The following is an 8,067-nucleotide window of genomic DNA, read 5'->3' as shown; positions in this document are numbered from 1 at the left end:
CAGGAGTGTGCGCATTCACCCCTGCTCTACATCCTTTAAATGGAGCCCCTGGCGGCAGCCATTCGGGGGGACCCGGGTGTGAGAGGTCTGTTGGTACAAGGTAGCGGCGGCCTTAGGGTCAAGCTGTCCCAGTATGTGGATGATATTACTCGGCTGCTGGGCAGTGATGCCTGCCTGCTCCTTTACTTGGAGATCTTTCAGGAGTTCGGCCTCGTGTCTGGCGCAGAGTGAAATGACGCAAAGTCCTCAGTCATGTTCTCTGTGTGGTGGAAGGAAGGATGGACATACTAGGGGGGCTGTCTCTCTGCCTAGGACCTCTGAAATTACTCAGGTGGACTTTGAGGCAGCCCACAGTGCCACGGCTAATTGGACCAGTTGAATTGAAGCAGTCCAGAAGAAAGTCGCCCTATGGATATTCAGGATTCTGACCCTTACAGTGTTATAAGAATTTTGTATTTCTAGGTAATTTTAAGTGAACTTATGAAGCATTGTGACATTATGTCCTAACCTGTACGTGCAGAACAACATGTACTCAAGTGGCTATGTGCCAGGAACAACATGTACAGACAACATGTACACAACTGTTGACAGAAGAACATATGGATCACAAAGAATTGTTTCCAACCAGAGGCGCCCCAACAAGCCGATGATGCAACAAGAGTCTCCTTCTCCTCCAAGAGTCATCCTATTAATAGTCTCAGCTCTCTAGAGAGAGCTGACCATTTCTTCTGTTACATCGTTTTTTGTTGTTACTCTGTAAATGCTTCTCTGGTACCAGATTAAATACTTCATTAACCTAAAGTCTTGGTCTTCGATTTTTTCTGTAACGATTGAGCCCGTTCACAACAAAGTTTATAGCTGATTAGCTTTAACACACGTGTGCTGGTTTTGAAGGGTGACGTGTTGCCGTCTCTTCTGTATGTGTCGTACATCTTCCCGATGTCGGCGAGCATGCGGGCGCCCCTCACGCCTCATGGTTAGTTTTGTAGTGGGGAGGCTGTGTATGCGCCGTACGGGGAGGGTAGAAGCGGTGTGCATCACCTCCCACTCAAGCTCGAGGGCTTTTCTGTTTCTTTTTTGTTTAGGGAGCTGTCCTCTCCGGTGGTCCACCCATCAGGACACTTCCTCTGGCTGTTCCTATCCTACCAGGCGAGGAGGGTGATGGGGGCTTTGGGCAACTTGGGGCCTCGGTCAGAGCAGGTGCCATGTCACTATGGCCATGCAGCGAAGTGGCTTCAGGCTCACCCTGAGGCCTTGGACAGGGGTTTGGGGCTGGACCAGAGGAGGCTCCATGCCCAGACAAGGCGGGGGGTGACCGTGCTGGCTGTTTTGGGCATCCTCGAGGCTGTCTGGCTGGCAGTCAAGCCACCAAGCCTGGATAATGGGCGTAAACTGGTCCTGCCTCCAGAAATCACTGCCGGTGTGTACCACCTTGTACCGGCGACGCTTGGCAACATCCCCTGGTGCCCCCGAGCCACGTGGCCAGAGGGGTGTGGGTAGAAGGGGGAACAGGAGGGAAGGCTTCCTGCTCTGGCTGCTCATAAGCCTATTCAAAAAGGGCTTGTGGGTGGAAGGGCAGGACCTAATAAGGCTCGGGAGGGATTGCAGAGTCAGGGCAGACGTGGGGAAATGGGGACAGCACGGTGCCCTAGAGAGGTGGAAGGGGTTTGGTGTATGTTTTTAGGGGAGAATGTAAATGTTTGTTTTTGTTCATGGTTCTTTGTATGTATTATGTTAAATATCATGTGTAACCGTTTGACTGTTGTTTTTCTCTGTTTGTTCCATTCATGGTTCTTCCCACAATGGTTTGGGGGATTGTATGATTTGTTGGTGATGTGTGGAATAAAAAACATATCAACCGTGTTTTACAAAAGACTTCCGTGGAGAGGAAAAACCAAGAGTTTCACCTCATTTAAACTTTGGCAATTTTTCCAACAGCATTGCTCATGTCAATCACGGAGTGGTTAACACTAAACTATCTGCCTTGCTAGCAGCAGAAGCGCGAACCAGTGAGGTTTTGTTTTATTCATTGACTATTTGATATATTGATTATTTATTTAAACATGTAACAATATGTTAAAACAAATCAAGAATAGCAATAAAAATTAACATTAAACATATAGAGGAAGACGTATACACTCATGTAGTCCTCTGCCTTCTCCATAACTTGAATAAGTAACTAAATATTTATCACATATGCAACTTAGAAACAACTATCCCAATGCTATTATGTACAACCCAGATATCTACCCAGTGTCAATCAGATATAACTTAAACAAATACCTCAACATTCATCCTACCAACCTTTCCTCATCCCTATACCTCTGAAAACATATTTTTATTGTAAATCTTCTTGAATTGAGTTATATGAGGACTTTGCTTGAGTTTAATATCCGCACCATTCCACAAATCCCCCTGACAATGTGATAAACACATACGTGCTGATGGTGGTCAAAATGGTATGAACACAGTGTTTTTATAAATTAAAATTTCCTCCTTAACAAGAAACCCCATCTCTATCAAAGAACATTTTTGCATGTTCCCAAGAAGAACATAATTTCTTGCTTAATTTGTGCAGTAATAAATTCTACCAGATCCATGAACTTCAAGTCATGTGACTTTAAATACAGCGTGTGAGTATGTTCACAATATCCTACATTGTTAACTCTCCTTCTGGCTCTTTTTTGTAGTATGCATAATGAATGTAATGTGCTTTTTTACATGTACATGTTACCCCACACCTCCACGCAGCAATTCAGATACAGGTATATGAGTGAACCATACAGAGTGTGAATTTCCTTTAATTTAAAAGTGAATAGTTAAAGCAATGGTGTAGAAATCTGAACAGGTGTCCCTGAGCAGGTTCAAATTCTTCCAACTATGCTTTGTACGGTTGTCCAATCTCTGAACCTATCTTAATTCTATGTGCCATCTTCTGCTCAAAATATGTCTGAAAATCAAGTGAATTACGTTTTTCTGCGACTTCCTCAATTAATCGGAATTTCCTTGTATTTTCAGACCACAAAATATGTGGTCGTGGCTGAGTGTTTGAGGTTTATAGGTATATCTCCAAAATTCAAGTGCGTGTTTCCAGCTTCTTCCTCATTTGAATGTAGTTTCCCTGTCTTTTAAAATCACAAAATATTTAGTCGTCGCCATTTCCCTGTGCAGGTCCAAATCCTGCAGACTACAATTTATAAGGTTGTCCAAACTTTAAATGTCTTTTACTGAACCTGAACTTCTTGCGCTAGTGTCTCCTTAAAATATCTCCAAAAGTCAATTACGTTTTGCAGAGTCTTGCTGAATTGATCAGAATTTCCTTTCATTTTCAAGCCCAAAACTTTGTAGTCATGGCTGAGTGGTTCAGGTGATGGACTTGATATCCATTGGGGTTACCATGTGCAGGTTGAAATCCTCTAGACTGTACTTGTCACAGATGACCCTGCTTTTATGTTATTTGAATTCCTTGTGCTAGAGTTTCCTGGAAATCTCTCCAAAATTCAAGTGCGTGTTTGCAGCTTCTTCCTCATTTGAACGAAGTTTCCTTGTTCTTTTAACATTACAAAGTATATTGTCGTGGCCGTGTCCCTGTGCAGGTTCAAATCCTGCAGACTACAATTTTTAAGGTTGTCCTACTTCTAAATGTCTTTTAATTCTGTGTGTCAGTTTCTGCTGAAAATATATCCAAAAGTCAAGTATGTTTTTGCAGTTATTGATGATGTTTGAATTCATTACGCTCGTGTCTCTTCAAAAAATCTCCAGATGACAAATACGTTTTTGGAGCCTCTTCCTCATTTGAACAGAAGTTCTTGGCATTTTAAATGAACTATCCATGTAGTGGCATCCGAGTGGTGAAGGCAATGGACTCTAAATCAATTGGGGTGTCCTGTCACAGGTCAAAATCCTGAAAACTGCAATTCACAAATAGTTCCCTGCTTTCATGATGTTTTGACTCATTGCACTGGTATCTCCTAAAAAAAAGCTCCAATACTCAATTATCTTGTTGAATCTTGCCACTGGAGGTGCACAAGCCAGTGTATCATCAGTGCCGGTCCTAAGGCCGGATGAATAGTGAGGGTTGCTTCAGGAAGGGCATCCGGCGTAAAAACCATGCCAAATCCTGCAATCCATGCAGACAACAGATCTAATTTCCATACCGGATTGGTCGTGGTCCGTGTTAACAACGACCGCCACTGGTGCCGTCAGCCAACAGGGTGCCAGTGGAAATCATGCTACTGTCGGCCGAAGAAGAAGAAGAGGGGGAAGTTTGTCCGGAGACAGCAGGAGAGGAAGAAGGGGAGGAGAGTCGGGTTGAGAGTAGGAACTTTGAACGTTGGCAATATAAAGGGTAACGAGAGTGAGCTGGCTGACATGATGGAGAGACGGAAGGTACTATGTGTACAAGAGACCAGGTGGAAGGGGAGTAAGAACAGGAGTATCGGAGCCGGGTACAAACTGTTCTACCATGGAGTGGAAGGCAGGAGAAATGGAGTAGGGATAGTCTGAAAGGAAAAATATGTCAAGAATGTTTTGGAGGTGACGAGAGTGTCGGACAGAGTGATGAGCATGAAGCTGGAAATTGATGGGGTGATAATGAATGTGGTCAGTGCATATGCTCCCTAAGTTGGGTGTGAGATGGAAGAGAAAGAAGAATTCTTTAGTGAGTTGGATGTAGTGGTGGAGAGCGTCCCCATGGGAGAGAGAGTGGTCGTTGGAGCACATCTCAATGGGCATGTTGGCGAAGGGATCAGAGACATAGATGAGAAGAAGGTGATGGTTCGAGATGGTGTCAAGGAGAGGAATGTGGAGGGACAGATGGTGATGGAGTTCGCCAAAAGGATTGAATTGGCTGTTGTGAATACGTATTTCAAAAAGAGGGAGGAACACAGCGTGACATACAAGACTGGAAGAAGGTGCACACGGTGGATTACATCTTATGCAGGAGATGCTGAAAGATTAGCAACTGCAATGTGCTGGTAGGTGAGTGTGTTGGTAGGCAGCATCGGATGGTGGTCTGTAGGTTTACTCTGGAGGCCAAGAGGAGGAAGAGAGTGAAAGAAGAGCCAAAGATAAAATGGTGGATGTTGAAAAAGGAGGAGTTTTGCATGCATTTTAGGGAAGAGGTAAGGCAGGCAATAGGTGGGAATGAACGGTTACCAGATGACTGGGAAACAACTGCAGAAGTGGTGAGGGAGACAAGAAGGTACTTGGTGTATCATGCGGGAAGAGGAAGGAAGACAAGGCCTCTTGGTGGTGGAATGAGTATGTACAGGAGAGCACAGAGCAGAAGAGGTTGGCAAAGAAGAAATGGGATAGTCAGAGAGATGAAGAAAGTGAAAAGCTGAGAATACAAGGAGTGGAGGTGGAGAAGGCGGATGAGTTCAAGTACTTGGGGTGGACCATTCAAGGCAGCGGAGAGTTCGGGAGAGAGGTGAAGAAGAGAGTACAGGCAGGGTGGAGTGGGTGGAGAACAGTGTCCGAAGTGATCTGTGACAAAAGGGTTCCAGCAAGAGTGAAGGGGAAGGTCTACAGGGCAGGAGTGAGACCAGCTATGTTGTATTGTTTAGAGCTGGTGGCAGTGACAAAAAGGCAGGTGGCAGAGTTGAGGATGTTGAGATTTTTATTGGAAGTAACAAGGATGGACAGGATTAAGAATGAGTACATTAGAGGGACAACTCAGGTTGGACAGTTTGGTGGAAAAGAAGAAGCCAGATTGAGAGGGTTTGGACATGTGTGGAGGAGAGATGAGAGTTAAATTGGGAGAAGGATGGTGAGGATGGAGCTGCCAAGCAAGTCTGGTATAATTGATGCCATAGAAATCCTCAGCATAGCACGCACATGTTTTCCTAGTAGATGTAGGTGGATCCACACAGGACCAACCTACTTTGGGCCAGTTGTCTTGTGTTTGGATACTTTGCCTCACTCAAAGAGGTGTATAAATCAGGCAGCGTGGATATCTCAAACTTGTCTCTGACCGTAGAGTCGCAGAAATGGAGATACTTTATATTTCCTAACATTTTGACACAGCAATCGCCACTGGAAAAAAATAATGTCATGAGCAAACCACATGACTTTTAATGTTATCAGATGGCTGTAGTGTTTACACTTCACAACTTACTGTATTGTATTCAATAATCTTGCACTCTTGTGGTTCACAAACTACATGACTGATTGGCAACAGGGCGTCACGCATTACAAGATCTTTCGCTAGGAGGAATCCCTGTCAGGTCTCCAAACTACGTTTTGTCACGAAACACACACAAGAAGTGACACCGGAAATGACGCGATACCCGGCGTCTGCGAGCAATTGGCCAACGCTGGGCGAGCAGTCAGATCGCATTGTAAGCAGTTCATACCACACCCGTCATTCACGGGAGAATGCTATGATTTTCCTCCAATCTGTAGCTTTGCTTGGCAATCTCGAAAAAACCTTCCGGCGAGTGGAAAATCAGGCCAGAATAACATAGTCTGAACTCAGGCCTAAAGACACGCTGGAAAGTGTATTGTTACCAGCAGGGGGCATCTGCCTCTCCTCCTGCTGTGTCATGGCCAATTATTCAGACAATGGTTGGAAAATGGCTGGAGAAACTGATAATCCTGAGAAAAATAATACTTATTTTTAATCATTTTGATGATGAAATAATAATAATAAGAATATGGAATACATTCGGTTTGTGATATAGCAATATATAATATAATCTGATAATCAGTTGAAGCTCTGGATGGCACGTTGAGATGCAGAGGAGGGATCAGGCTAATCAGGGAATTAGAGAAAGATTTAGTTTTACTTAGTTACTTAGTTTCCATTCTTTACACACACATAGTTAAGGTACATATTTGGCCAAGGAAGAACGTTCATTTTATAGCGCCTCAGAGAAAGAGTGCATTTGCTCTGCATCCTCCGTGTGTTCTAAATTTGCCATCGCAATTCCTCAATTACTATTAGTATTTAATTGATGACATACTCATTCAATACAAATAAAAGGATATACTGCAGTGTAAGCATGGTCTTACCTTTACTTGTAAATGAAGTCCATTCTCCTATCATTCTGGACAAATATCTCCGTGAGTTTGTTGTAAAAGTCCTCCTTATCTTCCTATAGTTTTAAAAGTCTTTCGGTCTCAAAGGAGATTATTGACGCACACGCCCCCTTCAGTGAGGCAGAGGTACTGGCTGCCTCATCTCATGCTTTTTCACTGCGGTTTTATGTCAGATAAGCAAGACTAAATATGTTATACACATACATTTATGGAAAGTGAGGACATACAATAAACGTGTCTACAAACATGACATTGGTGAGGCGCATGCGCTCAACCCAGTTTGTGAGGGATTGCGCAATCTGAGATGAGGCTCCGCCCCTCGCTGCCTCACCTCGCGTGTCTCCCTTCTAATTGAACAGGAAATACGCAAATTCAGCGATTTTGAGAATAAAACCGATTGAAATTATTGGAATCGTACATGAACTACATTTATAGCACAGCTCAGAAGAGAAATATTAATATTTATTTTATTTTATCCTCATTGTTTTTTTCTTTTCACGATGACAGCCTCCCCTGACCGCATGTCCCTGATGTGATTGTGTGTTCATACATGTGTTTGGGCTGGATGTGGAAAATTTGGATTCAAAACCACAATTGGGATCTTTTTATACAGAGCTAAACCTTGTGCTGTTCTCAGGAATCTTAAGTGAAATCAGGTTGAGTTTCTCCATGAAACACAAGCTACATGGAGACACAGGAGCTCCAAGAAATATTTTGCCACAAGAGGTTCCAGCGGTCCCCATCAAAATGATTACTAGTTAAAATGATTCCTCTGGATCTCAAAGACTAAATCTGATCAACAGGGGTCCGTGGCAAATGCATCGTATCTATTTATAAAACATATTTTTTAGTAATATTATAAATTTGGATTTGCAAACGTTTACAAACAACAATAAATTGTTTGTTCTACTCCTAGAAGCAGTAGTGCACCGTTCCAAGTGGATCTGGGCCTTCTGCAGAACGTCACAAACCAGAACTTCACTCAAATAGGCCGTGGTCCATTTTAAATTAAATTCTCCACACACA

Source organism: Zeus faber (assembly GCF_960531495.2).
Source record: "Zeus faber genome assembly, contig: SCAFFOLD_47, whole genome shotgun sequence".
NCBI lineage: Eukaryota > Metazoa > Chordata > Actinopteri > Zeiformes > Zeidae > Zeus > Zeus faber.
Note: the sequence above shows the minus strand (reverse complement) of the source record.